The sequence below is a fragment of the Chaetodon auriga genome, chromosome 23, assembly GCF_051107435.1.
Source record: "Chaetodon auriga isolate fChaAug3 chromosome 23, fChaAug3.hap1, whole genome shotgun sequence".
NCBI classification, from domain to species: Eukaryota; Metazoa; Chordata; class Actinopteri; order Chaetodontiformes; family Chaetodontidae; genus Chaetodon; species Chaetodon auriga.
In genome coordinates, this window is record NC_135096.1 from 5,021,573 (window position 1) to 5,042,652 (window position 21,080).

Consider the following 21,080-nt stretch of genomic DNA (forward strand, 5'->3'; position numbering starts at 1 on the left):
AGGGCGTCGCTCTGCTGTTAAAACTTGTAGCACATCACAAAAAGCAAAAGGTGGAAGGAGCCATTCGCTAATCGATGAGCACAACAAAACTCCACTTCACAGCGTACACGCAACAAAACTGAGCGGAAAGTACACCAACGAGATGCGAACTCCTGATTCACATGCAGGGTTAGAGTCAGTGTTTCAGCACTGACGCTGGAGGCATCGGGCTTTGAGACGTTCATCAGTCACTTCTGAAGGCCAAACACACATGTGGAGCACTGATTTACAGATTTAAAGAGGAGGCTTCAAATTCTGAGCCTAACATGCAGAAAATTAACAGGATATTAAATCTGCATCAAACACATTCAGGAAATTCAAATGTGTGTGACTTCTTCCAGGAATCCAAGAAAGAGAAAACAAGAATTGAAAAATTAGAGCTTGAAAACAATCAGTTAATGAGTTGCTTCACTGCATTTTTACTGGCAGCAAATCAGGATTTGTCAGCGTGACGCTGGAGCCTCCTGGGTTCAAGCCCTGAAGTGTGAAAGGTTTGGATGATTTGCAGCAGCAACATGAAGACAGTTTCCAAAGATGAGATGTTTCAGACGCCCAGGCAGCACACTCGCTGCATCAGCTGTTTTTATCATCAGGGGTTTTAACAGGAAGGTTTAAAGGTGCAGCAGCATGAAGAGCATGTGACACGAGGAGGTCTGAAATGGGAACCAACTATTCTGGATGGAAAACAAACTCAGTTTATATGACGGGTTAGTCTTAGTCTGAGTACTTAGTTTAGTCTTAATCATAAAAGTCTGGTATGGACTTAATCTGTATGTGATGACCCACTGAAGACATCATTTCATCATATATTAAGATAATCAACCATACGTCGAACAGGACGTTCATTTTTCAGTTTAGCCATATTTTTTCTGTATAAATCCAACAAATTTACCTTGAAAGTTCCCTGTAAACACAGAGGTGGACTTCATGGGTGCACTTACCGTCTATTTTTCAAACTACGCTCATTAAAAGAAGAAGCAAAGAAAACACTAACACAGCTGACCAAGTCTACAAAATCCAAGCTTTAAATCAAGCATGTCTGCAGGAGACGGTTCATTCCTGAATCCAAGCAATCGTTTAGTGTTGGTGTATTTACGTGAGGTGGACCGTCAGTACTGCAGGACAGTCCAGACGCCTCCTCTCCTACAGTGATGGTCCATCTGTCCTCTGAAGACAGACGTCAGGAGGTTCAGTCTGTCCCTGAAGTCCATTCCTGCATTGCATAAAAAGAACAACACTAAAAGTCACTGCAGCTCGTTCAGACTCAAAGCTCCTTCACAGACTGAATGACCTCAACTGGAAATGTTTATTTTACAGTGGCAGCAATTTCATGACACGGTCGAGACGTCTTTTTGTGTCTTCAGACGCTCATTTTGTCGATTTTCACATGAAACTCAACAGACACCAACATGGATTTCTGTTGTCAAAAGACAGAAAATGCTCAGATTGCGACAGATAACGACAGCGACATGTTTTTACACCACCAACAGCTGGAGGCAGTAAAAACACATCAACATTACTCCAGTATCCAGAGAGAAATCTCGTCCATCGTCCTTGTGAGTGTCCTGGACTCTCAGATCACTGCATCATACAGATGGTCCCAACATTGAGACAGCACCTGAAGAGGACTAAACCATCCAGGACCACAGGAAGGTGATGGACTCCAGAAGCAACTGACATGCTCCAGGATGCATGGAGTGTCATGACTGGGAGTCTCAGAGAATTTCTGAGGACAACAACAACATATATCAACATATACAAAACAGCAGGTCTGTGCTTCAACACCTTCTACAGCAGGTGTGAGAGGTCCCCGACCACAAACTCTGATGGCCCACTGTCCCCCCACTGAGGGTTCTGCATGATGCCAGAGCCAGACAGCCGGCCAGGAGGACAGTGGCAGTGGTTTGACTCTAAAGTTCTGGCCATCTCTTACACACTGGACGTTTATTGATACTTGTGGAGCCCGATGGTCGAATTATGGGTTAAAAATAATATGTGTGTGAGCATAAAGGGTTAACTTCATTTGATTTATCCTGAAAACCAGAAATAAAAACACGAGACATAAAATGAAACTAAGAGGATAAAATGACATTTAATAAGAGACAATAGTAAGAATTTGAGAACACTTAAAATATCTGTGTACCTAAAATATAGGACTATGATTGTAAATGCGCAGACGCATAGACATATAAAGAGTAGACGCCGCATTGGTTGCTGGGGCGTAAGAAATGCGCCCGCCATCTCGGACCGGTCATCGTACTTCTAGTTGAGCAGCAGAAAGAACAAGATGCCAGAGCACTGTGCCGCATATTCATGTTCAAATCAGCGGACCATCGAAAACAGGGCACGAGGGATTACGTTTCACAAGTACGATTGAACATTACTATTGGTTGTATTTTCTGAATCGAATATTACTGTACTGTATTTATGCCCACCAGCGAAATCGTAGCCAGCTAGCTAGGCTATGCCGGTGTTCACCCGTCTATGAACTGAGACTTTATAAGCCATATTCCATAACACTGACTGAGATTACAACTGACACAAGAATGCTAAAACAAATATTACTGGTATAACATTGACCAGCAAATTTTACTCAGGTGGCACAGACTGTATTATTCACATGTAATTCACCCTAACAACAGTAAGCTACCTCTCATGTCTCATACCCACCCCACTTACTTAAAAATACAGACAACTGAACATCTGGCTGTAGAATAGTTTGCAAACAAGGTTATTCACAGTTTAAGCAATTTTGGTTCATTATCAACAGATATGCATCAAAATAGGAGTTTTGTTGAAGAAAGGTTGTCAGAAATTTGAAGGAAGAAAAATAAGCTTGACCTCTTTTGTAAAATGTTTTTGTGTAGACTCTCCCAAATCTCCCGTTTTCATATTGAAGGTTTCCCAAAGACAAAGATGTAAGGAAGAAGTGGGAGGTGGCTTTGAGGAGGGAAGGATTCACTGCAAGTGATTCCTCAGTGCTTTGCTGTGAACATTTTAAGCAGGGCGATTTTGATAGGACAGGTCAGATTGTCCGACTCAGAGATGGTGTTATTCCATCCATCTTCAGCTTCCCAGTTCACCTCCAAAGAGTAGGTGTATCATCATAAGGCTATTAGCATTCATAAACGTAAATATTCTATTGTCAATCACAGGGCAGGGTGAGGTACTTACCCCTGTATATTCTTTTTCATTTTAGCCGGAAAAGGGCAAGACTACATCTACTTCCAGAAGAGCTGAAGAGAGCCTGTCCATGGCCTCTCAGGATGATCCAGAAACTGGAACCTCACACCCACAACCTCAACCTAATGATGTGAGTATTTCTACTGGAAACATCATATCATAATGGTCCTGGACATTTTCAAATCTCACTTGTTTGCTGCCACTCATATTAAACACACTCACACATAAACCCATTCACATGCAAGTGAAGACATGTTGAACATGCATTCCTGACACACACACTCACACTCACACACACAGTGCTAGCAGTGGCTTTGACAGGTGATGACTATAAGAAAGAATGTGGGCCATTCACTAGTGGTGTCAAAGTGATGTGTGTGAAGTGAAACATCACTCAAACCATGTTCATCCCTCTCTCTAGGATCATGGCTATGCTTTGCCTGCTTCTCCTACCTCTCTTAAGACCAGACTCAATGAAGCCCTAGCAAGAGTGGAAAGTCTGGAGTGAGAGAAGAAGAACGCCGTGCCCAGAGAAAAGAGGGCAAAGACCACAGTAGAGAGTCTTTTGGGGGATTTGAGGGAAAAGGACCTCATTAATGAAGAGCTCAAAGAGAGGCTTGAATTCTACTCAGGTAAAATGAAATTAACACTTTGAAATTCATGTACATGTTATTCTTACACTCTTTATTAAACTCTTTAGTTATTACCTGAAGGGGACTGATTAATTTTTTCTCATAAAATTTCAGGTCTTCAGATAGACTTCATGGCAAAGCAGGGCCATGAGTATACAAAAGACTACAGGGAGTTTGCGCTCACGCTCCATCTACATGGTCCGAAGGCATACAAGTACCTCAGAGAGACTCAACACTTTGCTCTCCCACATCCACATGCATTACAAAGGTAGTCTTAATGTTGTCCAGTTGAATTTTTGGCTATTACTGATGCAAACACGTTAAAGAGGTAGTCCTCAATTTTTTTTTTTTTTTTACAGGTGGCTGTGTTCGGTGGATGACAAGCCTGGCCTGAATAAGATGATGCTGGATATGCTGGAGAGAAGATGCCAAGAAGATCAGGATAAATATGGATGTGTTGCACTCTTGTTGGATGCCATGGCCATCAGAAAACATGTGCAATATAATCCAAACACCCAGTCAATGTCTGGATTTGTGGACATGGGTGATGGAAGCAGTGAGACTGATGTTGCTACTGAGGCTCTTGTGTTCATGGTGGTTGGCCTACAAGGACACTGGAAGGCTCCCATTGCATACTACCTAAGTCTCCTTCTCCAGATACACAAAGGGTCCTTCTCAGTCATGCTTTGGAGGAGCTGCGTGCACGGGGCATTCGGGTGGTATGTGCAACTATGGATGGTCATGCCTCCAATGTCAGCATGTGCAACCAACTTGGGTGTGAGCTGAAGGGAGACCCACTAGAGCCGCTTCAGACCAGTTTCCCGCATCCGGTGACTGGCGAGAAAGTATTTGTAATGATGGATGCTTGCCACATGTTCAAGTTGGCACGTAATATGTTGCAGGTAAATGATGATCGTTGTAGACCTATTTGTACAAGTTATGACTCTGCTGCTAAAACTTATATCTAAATATTGTTATTTGATCATTTGCAGTTATGGCTGGACGATCACATTATGCTGTTTGCATTTGTTTGAGCAGTGGCTGATTCTTATTCTGCAAGCTTACAGTCCAATTGCAGTGACCACTGGACAGATCAATTGGAGGTACATTAATCATCTCAATGATGTGCAAAAAAGGATGGACTGCACGCTGCCAATAAAATTACAGACAAACATGTCTACTTTGAGAACCACAAGATGAGGGTGTCCCTGGCTGCGCAGACACTGAGTCCCTCTGTGTCAGTGGCTCTCCGCACAATGAGGGATCTTGGGTACTCTCAATTTAAAGACTGTGAGGCAACGGCAGAATTCATTGAGGTAATACTATTAATGATTATAGAACCAAGCACATGTTTAAAAAAAATAAAATAAAATAAAATTTGATTTGAGCATCAGGAACAATTTGTTGACAATTCTGACTGACTCTAAATTCAACATAAATACAAAAATTTGTACATAACCTTACACATACCTTCACAGATGTTTGAGTGGTAAAGCTCTGAAATTTACTGTAGTACAAAGCAGAACTATGGAAATAAGGAAGTCAAGCAAATACTAATATTTGCATATTAACTAATTGAACATACAGTTTATACAGAGAACAGAGTACTTATTTCTAAACTGTATGTTAATATGCAAATATTAGTATTTGCGTGACTTCCTTATTTCCATAGTTCTGCTTTGTACTACAGTAAATTTCAGAGCTTTACCACTCAAATAGATGAGTATTGATTTCAACTATCTGATACCTAATGAAACCCTGTAATGATAGTGATTTAGATGCCGATATTTCTTCATAGATGATTGACAGGCTGTTCGACATAATGAATGGACGCAATCCTCGTGCCAAAGGATTCAAAGCTCCCTTGAGTGCTTTGAATCAGATGGAGAGAAAAGCGTTTTTGTCGAGAGCCAGGGAGTACTTGCTCACTTTGGTGACAAAAGATGGAACACCCCTTCACCGATCGAAGAGGTCTATTAAAATAGTGCTTGTTATTCATGCATGAACAGTTCGTGACATGAGTTCAACGACACTTTGTTCCCGTATGCATTGAGTTCCTAACATGCTCCGTTCTCTACATCAGGTTCATATGATGCTACTGTTACAATGTTTTTTCTTTAGTTTTGTCTCTGTTCACATTGTAACATGATGCTCGTTTATTTAAATGTTTTTCAGTGTTCAGTTTTGTTTATGTCGGAAATGTCTTGTATTCAGTGTGTTTCAGGTCCTAGATGTTTCTAAATGGTATGTATTACATCACATCAAGTACATGTAGAAGTCAAAATGGTAGGTATTGCACGTGTTCTTGTTCTCAAGTTCTCCCAGTTCTGCAATTATATTGTTCCAAGTTAGTTAAGTGTCCTAAAAGTATACTGTATAAGTTAAAGGAGAAACTGATCGCATTCCTAAAAACATGGATGCAAACTAATTATCTATCTGCTCTGGTAGCTGTTTTCCATTTTCATTCTCTGTGAGTTTGCATCCCTGTGATAGGCACTCAACAATTGGTGATTACACATTACTGATGGATGTGATGGAAAATTCACTTTACTGCTTTGAATGAACAAAATTACATGGTGCTTTCTTGGGGTGTCTTGTTTCACCATGATCAGAGTAATAAAACTTTTCTCTTTTGCAGGTACTTGTCTGTCATCGGATTTGTCAGCAATGTTGACACATTGATGCTGATGATTCCTGAACTGCTCCAAGTTCAGCGGTATGTGCTCACCTACAGGTTCAGCCAGGATCACTTGGAGGTCCTATTTAATTCAATCAGAGCGTCAGGTAGGATTGATGTTATTTTAATTACAATAAATTCTGAAAATACACTTAATTAATACCTTTATATGTTATGTCTTGGGAGTAATTACGTATTGTGTGCCTGTTTTCCATACAAGGCGGCTGGAATAACAATCCATCTGCAGGCCAGTTCCAGGCCACCTTCCGCCGTCTGATGGTTCAGTGTGGTGTCTCACCTAGTGAGACCAGCAATGTGGCAGCCCAAGATGACACTGTAGCTGTGTCCCAATTCAGCGGCCGCATCAACTATCGGTAAATGGGACGGTCTAGCCTTCAGAGCATTTCCTGATTGCGTCACAACGTCATAACTTATTCCCTCCTAACCCGGGAAAAACACGCGTACGGGGTGCAGAGATGCGCCCGTACAACTCCTATCGCTTGTAAGAGGAGCGAAATGTAGCCCATTATACAACTTACAAATTCACCTGATGTGAATATCTTCACAGTTACAATAAGATATTAGTTGACATGCGAGCTTGTAACATTTGTAAGTGAAGGGTTTTAATAAGGCTAACAGTAAACTGATCTGTGTGCAAAGCATCTTGGGATATGGGAGGCCGCGAAGGATAGTAGCAATGCGTCCTCCGAATACAGGGAAAAGGAGGATGCATTTGTTGGCGGCATTTGGAGGATCCTTCGAATTTGGACGAATTGGGACAGCCTTCACACACCGTTATGACGTAATCGGCCTTCAAATTCACCCTCCGAAGGATGCAGCCGCTGATTTGGGACACACTCTTTGGTGTTTCCATTCATCTGACTCACTTTGATTCCTCACGTGGGCTCCCTCCTCTTCATTAGTGGGATGATGCTGCCCCCTGCTAGACTGGAAGAACTCGACAATCTGCACAGTGTCATGAAGGTGTTGGCGACTCAAAACCTGACAGGACAAAACACCTTCACTGAACTAAAGAGAGCAGCTTCATCTCAGTCTGCGCTTTGGCTTTTTGTCACACTGTGGCCAAAAGTATGTGGACGGCTGAACTTTCACTCAGTGTGTGATTAACGTGACTGTGACACTGTGTTCATGCCTGTGCTGCCACGTCAACCTCCAGTCTTCTGCGCTCAGCCTTTCCAGTAGATACTGAAGCTGCTGTTTGATCCCAGTCGGACACCAGAGCATCACTGAGGTCCAACACTGATGTCGGTAATCCGGGGCCTCATTTATAAAACATTGCGTAGAATCCAGACTAAAAGTGTGCGTACGCCCAAAAGCTGAAAATGGCGTGCGCCAAAAAATTTTCCCTTTATGAATCACACTCCACCTGGAAGATTGCGCAGGTGGACTCACCTCACATCTCGCCCCCGACACGCCCACATTTTACCATGAATGGTCAATGCAAAGTACCTCATGAATGTCTTTGCATATAAATATGCCTGCTGATCAATGGCATTTTACATTCGATCATGGCAGAGAAAAGAAAAAGAAACGGGAGACTGAAATCGAGGTGCTTGTGGGTGAGGTGGAGGCCAGAAAGGATATTTTGTTTGGTGGTCACAGTAGTGGCGTCACGAATAAAATAAAAAAATGAGTGGCAGGAGCCTTGCTCCCTGCTGAAATTCCTCATGTCGGGGAGGTGCTTGTGGATCGGGGTCCTCGTGGTGTGGGGGAGGGAGGCCATGCGGGAGGGGAACAGCATTCCCCAGTGCCACATTGCACAAAACTCCACAAGCCATTATTATTTTACACACCTTTGTCGGGTGATAAAGCAGTCTGCCCCCCGAGGCATCCAAACACCTCCACCGACCTTTGAGGAGGCCGATGGCTCCCTCCATGACGGAGCACGCGCGAGAGTGTACCACATTGAAGCGCACCTCCTCTGCGCTCTGCGGGTTGGTGAAGGGGGTGAGGAGCTAGCGCTTTAGGGGGTAGCCACTGTCACCTGCAAGGTATAACAGAAGAGTAATTATAAATCAGGCTTTAGTGGGTAGAATCTATACAATGGTGTTTATGTACTTACCCAGGAGCCAGCCATCATGCGCAGCGCCTGCCTGCAGTCTGCTCCCTACACTACTGTGCATCAGGATGAATGAGTCATGTGTTGACCCAGGCCACCGTGCCACGACATTCGTCAAGATCATGTCCATATCAAACACTTACCTGTCGGCTAATTCCCGCTGAAAGGAGCCAGTCGCCAGAAACCCCAGAGTGGTCAGCACCTGGATATGCACCGGGATGGCGCGGTTCCGGCAGGTGGGTCTATCTAACACTGGGCCCAGTTCAGCACATAGATCCAAGAGCACCACTCTAGGGAATCTAAATTGGCTTATTAGCCAGTCATCATCATGGGCCAGGGAATCTCTGTGGTCCCTAAAACTTCTCTCCATCCTGATCCTACCATTTGCGTGATCTTCCAGCAGTGCCAGCGCATCCATTGTGCAGCATTATGCACGAGTCTCACCGCACTATTTATATGCTTACTCAGCAAATTGAATGATTGTTACACACCTTGTCAGAATTACTACTAATCCATCAGTGCCATCCACCGCTCTGTATCATTTGAAGATGGAAAGTATGATATATGAACATTGTGCATACAGTAGTAGGCCTAACGGCTCATTAAAGGAACACATCTATAACACTGCAGACTTGGGTGTTTATGATTACGCGGGTCTATAAGTCTGATATGTGATGACATTAAATGTATGAGATCAATCTGGCTTCAGTTCACCACCTCACCATCTGCACCGCCAGTTTCCCCATCTCCAAAATGTTCGTACGCAAGCATCAAAGTTGGCGTACCGGTGCGCACATTCTCACGCTAAGTTTATTTTTATAAATCACAACCTTTGCGTAGGAAGTTGCTTACGCAACTATCGAGCCCCGTTTTGTGCGTAAGCAAGTTTTATAAATGAGGCCCCAGGTCAGGAAGGGGGCAGCCCATGCCTTGTGCAGTTTTTACCACCCATGCCATTTGTTTCCTCTCCTGTGCCGTGCAGCTGCCATACCACACTGTCACACTGAGGCAGAGGATACTCTTGATCGTGGCCCTGTAAAAGTTCACGAGCAGCCGAGAGGAAAGTCGAGCCTGTTTCAGTTTCTTGAGAAAGAAAAGCCTTTGTTGTGCCTTCTTCACCAGGCGGGAGGTGTTCATGGACCAGAAGAGGTCAGATGTGATGTGGAGGCCCAGGAACTTGATGTTGTCCACACGCTCCACCACTACTCCGATGATGAAATACACAGTGGTTCATAAATGTAAGTCATTGCAATAAAGCTTTAACCATGCTTTTATCTCTTAAGTTTTCAGATTTGCTTGTGAGTGCATATCCAAGACTGGCAAACATCTGTGGTGGCTGGATGCTGCACAAGTCCACAGGTATGTAGGCGTATACACTGGATTAACGCTGTTTCAAAATACTCGATAAGGTATATTCTTACATTTTAAACTACTTTTAATTGAACATGACCATCTTTTGCAAGAAGTACAATGTTGAATGTAGCACTGAAATGCACTTCCTTTTTCTTAAAGGTGGATGCAGCCTTCCTCCTGGAAAGGAGCCGCCCTGTCTTCAGTGAGATTGGTTCTGCCGAGCACCAGATGGAAGTAAACATCATGAACTTTCTCCAGGACTACCTTCAGGAAATTGAGGATTCTGGTATGTTTTAGCCAAGATGAAATATAATGTGACCTCTAGGATAACACAGTTTCATGAAACGAGACATGGAGGGCTGACAGATGGATGACTTGCATAGTTATGTTGGCAATAACTAGAGGTGTCTGAACAATTGCCACACCATAAAGCCTGTCATCCAGCCACAACAAATGCAATTTTTGTCAAAATCTCCATGTAGTTTCTGCTTTGATTTATCACTTGAGAGCCCAGACAGGATTCAACTCAGGATTTTGTTGAATTCACTTTGATTGAGGACACCTGCCTCTCCATCTGTACACACTCATTTCCTATCAATGCGTGTTGGTACCTCAGCGTCTTTCCTGGTGTTGTTGTGCTTTCTTCTCTCATAGGTTCCCGTGGATCATGGCTGTGCATGTAATGTGGATGATGGACATGGTCCTCTCATGTTTATGTCCCAGTTTCATACTAGGCTGACAGTAAGTTGTTTTAGTGATCTTGTATGATTTAGTGGTCATTACGTGTCTCACTGTTTCGGGTGGACAGGTGGATCAGAGTTTTTCACAGGTTGACCAGCAGTCAGCCTGCAGCAGTTTTGCTGGTTTCTAACAATTTTCAGTGGGTTCAGAAGGGATTTCTCTGGTTTGATTGATTTTACACGCAGTTGTCAATGAGGACTTCAATATTGTCTTTATTGTTGCTATGGAAACCAATGATCTCCCTCAAGCCCTGAGCTCAGTGGAATGTTGATGTCATCTCTGATGGATCAAAGCCACTTTGTGACGTATCAAAGGAGTGGACCAGGGCTTTGGAACACAGGTCCTTATATGGATGAGGTTTCACTCCAGGTGTTGCTGGATTGACCTGAGAGCCCATACAGGATTCACTTCAGGATTTTGTTGAATTCACTTTGATTTTACGAGTTTCCAAGTGTTTTCACACAGATGTTTTGAGGTGTGACAGATTTTTCAAGAGGTTTTGTGAGTTGGTAAGTGGTTGCAATGGTTAAAAGGAGATTTTACTGTAGCATTAGTGGTTTCACTGGGTTTGAGGTTTGGAGACCACATTTGAAAATGGGAGCTCTGCCTGTCATGACTGCAACTTCCACACTCCCCCACTCGAGACCTCAGCACTGGTGACGGTGAGGATGGAGGGAAGCCAGCATCTCTGCTGTGGCCTAACTGTTGTCAGAAAGTGTCTCTGAGCTCCAGAACTCAGGACTGGTGATCTGTGCCTGCTGTCACACAGATCATCACTCGGATCACTCCTACTGAGTTATTATGTGGTATGGTTTGTAAGAACCTCTGCTCGTCAGCTGTTTGTTAAAAAGGTCCAAACTTTCATTGAGCTCAGTCTGAAGTTTCTCTTTTCAATCCAACAAAACATCACAAAAACTGGGACCATGAAGCTGAAAACCAGCCAACAAGTATTAACTTCACCCAGAGCCCAAAATTAAAGAGCAGTCGGGGTTGAAGGTCCAGTGTGGTGGATTCAGAGGGATCTGTTGGCAGATATGGGAAATAATCTTCATAGTTCTGTTTTCGTTAGTGTTTAATCACCTCAAAATAAGAATCAGCGTGTTTTCGTTACCTTAGAATGAGTCTTTATGTCCACAGAGGCAGCAGGTCCTCTTCCACAGAGTCCACCATGTTGCATCGGCATGTTTCTGGATCTTCTTCTTCTGACTTTTATGGTGGCTGGCAGCCATGTGGGTTTCATTACCGCCACCTGCTGGATTGTAACAGCTTCACAGTGAGAACTATATCCAGTGTCTGCCCACAGTGATCCACTCATGACATTGTTCAGTCCAGAACTCAGACCAGGTTGTCTGAGTTGGTGTGAATCTTTCCCTCAGTGCAGCATCTAGATCTTCTCCAGATTTATCCACAACGTTCAAGAACTTCCTGCAGCGTCCAGCAGCATCTGAACCTCCTGCAGCGTCCAGCACCACCTTAATTCTTTCTAACTTCCTGTCGTTCAACAGCTTCATCAACAACCATGACAATGAATGCCAAAAATTCTTTCTTGTCCTTTCAGACATTTTGATCAGCTCCATTTCTTCTCAGTTCCTTTTGAACTGCCACCATTTCATCTTTTGTGTCCAATCTCTCAGCAGCTTCAGTGGATGGTAGAAACCCTTCTCTGCTCTGATCTGATCCACTTTTACTTAATTACTTCTTTTTGGACATTTTCACATGACGATTTCCCTCATAGCGGAGGCACTTTGGTTGTTTTCATCATCCTTGTCCTCCCCACAGCAGCAACATGTCCACATTCCTGACAGCAGAGACATCTGAGTTCTCTCATACGGTCTCAGCCTGCAGGTCAGAGTCCAGATACACTCTGTCTGGTAATTCATCTTCAAAAGTCAAACACACTGTCACACAAGTGTTGTCTTCCTTCTGTCCTTCTTTGTCGGTCTTCTTACTGACAGCTGAGATATCCTGAAAAGACTCGGCCTTTGCTGACTGTGGTCCCCCACTCACCACTCGCTTCATCCTTCCCTCTGGTCAAGGTGGGAAACACTCCACAATGCGATCATCTCCCCACTTACGAATCATGGTCAACCCATTCCTGTTATGTTTGAGACAGCAGTAAACAGACCCAAATGCAAATCTGGGAGATCCACACACTGAAGCTGACAAGTAGGCACAGAGTGGACAGGCCAAGAGGGAATCCAGTTCCAGAGACTCACGGTCCAGACTGACAGGGCGTCGGCTGGAGCACAAGGTTGGCAGCTGAGCACAGGGAACAGGAGTCACGGAGGCAGACAGGAGGCAAGGCAACAATGGCCAAAAGGTACTTAGAATATCTGAAGAGTCATGATGGCAGCAGGTGGGTCTTGATTGAGGGATTGGTGTCAGGTGTGCTCAGAAGAGGAGGAGGCCGGACCAGATCTGGCGGCCACGCCCTGCAGTAAAACAAATCCTCTCGTGTCTTCATGTTTAAATTTGTTCTCTGACTCCTGCTCTGACACCATAGCTGTGTCCCAATTCAGCGGCTGCATCCTTCGGAGGACCCAGCCTACGCGGTCTCCGGAGGCTGGGTCCTTCGGAGGCTCTTCCGTTGGCCGCATCAACTATTGGTAAGTGGAACGGTCTAGCCTTCGGAGCATTTCGTGATTGCGTCACGACGTCATAACTTCTTCCCTCCTAACCCTGGAAAAACACACGTATGACACACGAGATGCGCCCGTACAGCTCCTATCGCTTGTAAGAGGAGCAACATGTAGCCTATTATACAACTTACAAATTCACCTGATGTGAATATCTTCACAGTTACAATAGGATATTAGTTGACATGCGAGCTTGGAATATTTGTAAGTGAAGGGTTTTAATAAGGCTAACAGTTAACTGAGCTCCTCATATCAACAGGTTGCCATTATTAAAAAAAAACAAAAAAACAATCGGTGCACAAAGCAGCTTGGGATATGGGAGGCCGTGAAGGATAGTAGCGATGCGTCCTCCGAATACAGGGAAAAATTTGTCGGCTGCATTTGGGGATCCTTCAAATTTGGACAAATTGGGACAGCCTTCGCGCAGCGTTATGATGTACATGGCCTTCTAATCCATCCTCCGAAGGATGCAGCCCCTGAATTGGGACACAGCTCATTTCTACCCTCATAGTCCTCCCAGACTTCTTCTTCTTCTTCTTCTTCTTCTTCTTCTTCTTCTTCTTCTTCTTCTTCTTCTTCTTCTTGTGTTTTGGTGACCTTAGAATGATTCTTGATATCTAGAGAGGCAGCAGGTCCTCCATCTTGCACCACCATGTTTCTAGAGGAGCCCTGAACAGACAAACCACACAGAGACTCCAGAGAGAGACTTTATCACCGCAGGGAGGGTGAGGCGAGGTGGATTCAGTTGGCTGCAATCAGCAACCTCACCACTAGGTGCCACTGAATTCTCCTCACTGGACCTTTCATTGGTGATGATGTGTTGCCTCCTGGTGTTGAAAAGATAAACTGCATGATGTCAGTTTCACTGACACAGGTGACATGCAGTGTTTTTCAATGATAAAAAGGCTGAAACATGTTATTAGAAGTGTCTGAGTGACTGTTAAAGTGATTCACAGAGACACCATCATCAACACACATATGAATACAGACCCTCATACTGATGTGGACAAAATCGCCAATCCTCATCTCACTGCTGTCATCAATATTGATCAGAACATATTGCTCCTAATAATCAGTGTGAATCCTGGTCCACACAGCATCAGTCAACTGTTAGTTCCTCAAGTCAATCTGATGTCTAATGTCTGTCTTTAACATCCAAAACCCAACTGAGGGGCAGAGAATCAGGATGAATGATTGATGAATAAAGATCTGCAGGATCTGGACTCACCTGGAGACTCTTCCATGGCTTCCACAGACCTTCAGAACACCAAGTCAACCTGCAACCATCTCCACCATCCAACACTCAATAAATAAAGTCAGCACATTGTGCATTTAACCAGCCTTGATGGAAGACATAATAAGAGAAATTATCTTTAATTTTGTTGTGTATGAATGATGCAGCAATGAAGTGAAGATGATGAAGAAGTTCTCTGCTGATACCGTCTTGTTCATAAATGAAGAGGTTTATTAAAACAAGTACAGCATCTCAGACAACATGCTATGTCTGGGTGGTTTCAGCCAATAGAATCGACACACACATACAGCATCTCAGACATGAATTATATAGGGGAGTTGTGTTCATACAACTAACACAGAAGGGTTGAAGAAGACCTAATATGGTTATGGCCTCTCAACGTTTATGTTAAAGGTTTACAATTACATATACGAGTGGAAAGATTCCTCAAGCCCAGGAGATAAGAGTTTCCTGCAGAAGAGCAGATACTACATATTTCCCCCCTTCGAGACTTGACAAGTCTCGAAAGCAAATAATTCATGCATGTCTACAATCGTGTCAAAAGAACAGTTCCTCCGTTGTGCACTTACTGTAGCTTAACCACAGCAATACAACAAATTTATGGAGTGTGAGAGCAAAAAACCTGTCAGGCAGGCATCTATCTTGAAATATCCCTCACACAATTTAGACAGGAAAAATCCTCTCACGGCCCCTCTGCTCCAGGTGACCACATATAGTACTCCAAGCCAATTAGAAAGAAAGAGGAACTAAAACATGTGTTTAAAACATACATTAAGCAAACACATATAGAAACCTCAGAAAAATAAAATCAAACAATGTCCAAATTCAGGCTAGTCGACCCATCGGACCTTCCAATGGACCTGTCCCTGCCTAGCCCCACTATCCCTAGGCATCGAAAAAAGAAAAAAAAACATCTGAGATCCCTATGTATTTGCTCACGAACAAAAACATCATTCTCCAAAGAAAACATCATCCATCAATATTACAGGTTACAATAAGAGGAAACAAACTTCAATATTAGAAAAATGTTGACAAAAACATAGATATGAATCACACTGGAGCTCCTCCACAACGTCAACTCCCCATGTAGTTTCAATGGTACTTTGAGCCCAAACATGGTTCCACAGTGTCCTTGTTCAGCCGTCAGTTGATTGTTTATTGTCCTTAGGGTCCTTGAATAACCAACCACCCTCACAGTAGTCTTCCCCCAATGACGTCCTATAAGGCAGAAAGAAAACACCAAACAGTATCTTTGCAAAAACAACAAATGCAAATTAAAACATGTAATGTAAATTATTCCCAAGACCTAATGTGGTTATGGCAGCGCATATACTGCAAGGTAAGAGAGGGCCTAATACGGTCATGGCCTCTCAACGTTTATGTTAAAGGTTTACATTATATACGGGTGGAAAGATCCCTCAAAGCCCAGGAGGTCAGAGTTTCCTGCAGAAGAGCAGATACTACAATTTCATATCGTTTCCATTATTTTGTGGTTCATTTTTGGTGATGATGAAGCCTCCTCAGTCCAGTTTTTCAACCTGTTTTTCTGTCGTTGTTTTTCCTCTTTTTCCATCGAATACGAAGAAGCTGCAGGACAGAAAAACTCCATTAAAATCAAACTGATTTTTCACAATAAATTCTGCGTCTCTGGTTCATGTTGATCAAGTTTATTTTTTTTTTCGACTGACTTTCGGTCTGACTGCTCGCGAGTGGATGTCACTGTGAGTGAGGCTCCTCACAAACCTCCAAATGTAACTCGAAAATAGCTCAAATTAGAACTCAAGTGTAATGAATACTTAAATCATATTTGTCAAGGGGTATGAATCTGAGATCTGGAGCAGTTACTCAGGAAATGTGGGCTGGAAATACGACAAAGGAAACGCACGTGACAAACAAATCAAAAGAAATGGAAATGAGTCGGCTTGAACAAAGCCTCAAAAGTATGCTAACGGACTTCAAAGGAGATATTTCCAAACAGATTGGGGAACTCCGGTTGGACTTCGAAAACTTTTCATCAGAAATGAAGCAAATGCGGAAAGATGTGAATGAAGTCCGGTCTACTCTAGGGGAGGCTGTGAGGAATATTGGAGAAGCTGAACAAAGGATCAATCAGCTGGAGGAGAGACAGGTGACCACAAATGTGACGGTAAAACACCTGTTACAAGAACAAAAAAAGATGAATGAAAAGTTGGAGTACCTCGAAAACAAATCAAGGCAGAACAATATACGAATTTACCGAGTGAGAGAAGGAGCAGAGGGGGATGATGCGGTGAGATTTATCAAATCAGTGCTTGTGGAAAAGCTGGAGATCCCTGCCGACACAAAAAGTTCTGCAAGCAGCCTGGTCAAAAAAAGAGGTTAAAGTTGGAGATGACCGGATTTATTTTTCCCAAGATTTCTCGAGCAGGATACAGAAAGAAAGAAGTGGGTATGCCTCAATAAGAAGACAGCTGAAAGAAAAAAAAAAGTGAAATCACACATAATATATCCAGCCAGATTGAGAGTCTTTGGAGATGGGGGGTCCGTGACATACAACACCCTGGAGGATGCAGAAGCGCACCGACAGGAGCAGGGAATACTCTCCACCACCAACCCGAGGCCGCATCACGAGCTGGTGGGCGCAGCGGAGGCTCAATCCAAGCCATTCCAGAAAACGCATAACTAGAAGCACAGCGGAGGCGGAGAGACTGTAACCGGACCTCTGGAAGCCTTGGAGTTAAAACTGTGAAAATGACTTCCAACTGGGAAATGGAAATTATCTCAAACTAAGTGGACAGTTCTCTCTCTCTCTCTCTCTCTCTCTCTCTCTCTCTCTCTCTCTCTCTCTCTCTCTCTCTCTCTGTCTCTCCTTAAGCTTAATGGGACAAACTTTTATTTATTTTTCTATTTTTGGAAGCCTTTTGTTCTTTCTCTTTCTCTGCACCTTCCATATCGAAGTGAGTAGGCATGACCTAAGGACAGAATGGATGCCATTGTACAGGCTAAGACTATTTATTTTATGATTAACTCAAAGAGAAAAGAGGTTCTTTTTAAATGAGTTGAAATTCATTATCTCTACCCGCACAAGAGATCTAAAACCCATCTATGAACTCTGCACATGGATATTAAATAAAAGAGGGATGCGAAGATGTGAAGAAGGGATGTATTTCTTGGTGTTTATTTATTTAGGCGATTTATTTGTTTATTTATTATTAATTTAATTAAGGAGATTGAACTGAATTTTCACTTGTACAAGAAGTCTAGAACTCAGACGAAATTTATGGCCAATAAATAGGAGAGGGATGTGAAGGGTATTGTATGGTATTCCTTTGTATTTTATTTATTTTTTTATATTCTTACCCTTAGTTTTATTTTGAAGGGATATACTTTTGCATTTATTTGGATAATTATTTCCTATCTCCTTTCTTCCCATCCTTTTTTTTTTTTTAATTTCTCTTTTTTTTAAAGGAAACATAGGATAAAACGGTTTTATTTGGTCCCTCAAAGAGAAGACTTTAATAACGATTAATGCTGGGGAACTAAAATTCCATTCATATTGTCTTGTTTTCATTTAATAGAGTTTTGTGTTTTGACGTGAGGTTTTGTTGAAGTGGGGGAGTTGGGGGGCTGGGGGGGATTAAAGGCACAGGAGGCCTAATTGTACTCGGTATATAGACTATTAAAGAGTATTTGGAGGGACCTTACACTTGTATGCAGCTGACCATGCAAGTATGTTCTACTCTCAGTCCCATAACTGCAGCCACATCTACCATCTCGTGGCAGGGGTCAATTAAAGTTAACCCCCTTTTCCACATAAGACTAACAATGTGGAATATTTGCCGTAACCATATAGAGGAGGCAGGATTTGGAAGTTCAGGGTTGGTTATTTTGGTCGGGTCACAGGTGTTTTTAATGCACACAGAATGTATTCTTTGTAGGCTTCTTCTTATGTTCAAAGGCTTTCTATACATATATTTTGTAGGCTTTTTCCTAGGTTTAAAGGCTTTCTATATATATATATATAAAGGGAACAAATATTTTCTAAATCAATGTAATGGGGGAAACTTAAATGGATATCTCTCAACACAAACGGCCTAAATAATCCAATAAAAAGGAAGAGAATACTCCAAAAACTATTCCTTTTGGTTTTGGTTCTTTTATCAGGAAGATGTTTTCGGTGTTTCAATGGCTTCACATTGCTTTTAGCTGCATATATTTTCATCTCATTCTCATCATCAGAGTCTTTCTCAACGTCATCCTGTAGGAGAACAGACCTGCAACTCACCTTTTCCCCCCGCATCCCTTCAGGAGGTCTGAGGAGGAAGGACACGTCAACAACAAAGGGTCACCTGTTATTTAAACTGACCACCCATAAACACAGTGTCAAAGAACAGAGACATTATTCTGCGTCCTCTCCATCATCTCTGTTCAGTTCTTGTCTGACTTTCTGTCCAAATGTCCTCAGCCTGTACACTTCCTGTTCAGACAGACCTCCTTTCCCTCTGCACTTCATGTTTGACCTGATTGACTCCATGAACAGTTCTTTGTCTGGGAAATACTTCCACTTTCACACCTTTCACATGTTTTGGTTTCCACTTTATGTTTAACATCTGACTAAACTTCAAAACGAACCACCTGATTCAAGCCTTCAAAATAAAACATTAAGACCTTTTGTCTGAAATCAATATTCAGACATCAAACAGCAGCAGAAACAGCCCGTTTGTATGAACATCGTGTCTTCAGTTGATCGATTGGCTGAATTTTTGCAGTTTTAAGATGAAATTTGACATTTTCCAGATCAAACTATTGAACATAAGCTTTAAGTAAAGACCAAATGGACCAACCTGATGATTTAAATGCAGCTTGGTTCAATAATTCAGCACCAACAAATGAAATCAGTTTACAGTAAAGTTTGGATGAAATGGAACAAAAGTTCATCTGATTTCATGAATGTGATCAAAGTGGAAGAGACTCACCGTGTGTTTGTGTGTTCAGGAGGCTGAAAGTGATGATGGAACGTCTGACTGAGTTTAAAGTGAGAGAATCAGCTGATCACATGATCAACGTCCTCATGACAACAGCAACAACGACACACTGATGCACAAAAAGCACGACACACACAGACACACACAGACACACAACCTTTAAAACACACAGAGAAAGAAACACAACATTTGACAATAAAATCACACAATTTAGAAGATAAAACGTACAAAAAGTCTCAATTTAAGAAGAAAAAGTGACATATTTCAAATGTTTGGAGGACAGAGTCACATCACAATACACAACAACACACAGAAATACACACAGAAACACACAGAGACTCAGTCAGTACGACACTGCAGTAAAACGGTGAAAATGTGAAATATTTTGTGGAAAACATTGAGAGAAGGTTGAATTTTTGAGGAAGGTTTTGAATATTAAGCAGAGATTTTGCAGGAAAACCAGCGTTTGTTCGTGTGTTTCCTCTCAACGTTCAGTTTGTTGTGTCTTCAGTGTGAAATCTGGGCTCTGCGGTGTTTCCATTCATCTGACTCACTTTGATTCCTCACATGGGCTCTCTCCTCTTCATCAGTGGGATGATGGTGCCCCCTGCTGGACTGGAAGAACTCGACAATCTGCACAGTTTCATGAACGTGTCGGCGACTCAAAACCTGACAGGACAAAACACCTTCACTGAACTAAAGAGAGCAGCTTCATCTCAGTCTGCGCTTTGGCTTTTTGTCACACTGTGGCCAAAAGTGTGTGGACGGCTGTGTGGTAATGTGAGCATTATTAAGTTAATCTTACTCTGATAAGAGCACTAGAGCTATGTGCCCACCAGGGGTCGATGTTCCTTATGTTGCATTTATTTTGAAGGAGACCTCCGCTATGATGAACACTTCCGCCTCTGGCGTGGTTGTATGCTTTGACCTCCGGCCGACAGAAATGTTAACAGACTGGCTCCAGTTGTAATGTTAAGTTTGTCAGTGTTATATAAAGTGCAACTACGGTCATGACGTTGTCGAGTGGTTCTTTTCCAGTTGAAGTTACCACAGGCTGAACTTTCACTCAGTGTGTGATTAACGTGACTGTGACACCGTGTTCATGCCTGTGCTGCCACATCAACATCCAGTCTTCTGCACTCAGCCTTTGCAGCAGATATTGAAGCTGCTGTTTGATCCCAGTCGGACACCAGAGCATCACTGAGGTCCAACACTGATGTAGTTGATCAGGTCTGGCTCACAGTCAGTGCTCCAGTTAATCCCAAAGGTGTCGGATGTGGTTCCAGTCATGGCTCTGTGTAGACCAACTCACTTCTTCTACACCAAACTGGAAAAAAACTATTTCTTTATGGACAACAGCATCAGAAACATTTCTCATATCTTTCAGCTGAGTCCGGTCAGCAGTCCTGACCTGAAGAAAGACCAGAAAACACTCACGGCAACATTCAGCTTTGATTGGAACAAGATCCAGAACAAAATCAACACACAGCTGAAGGTTCAAGTTAACAGCGTTTACACAG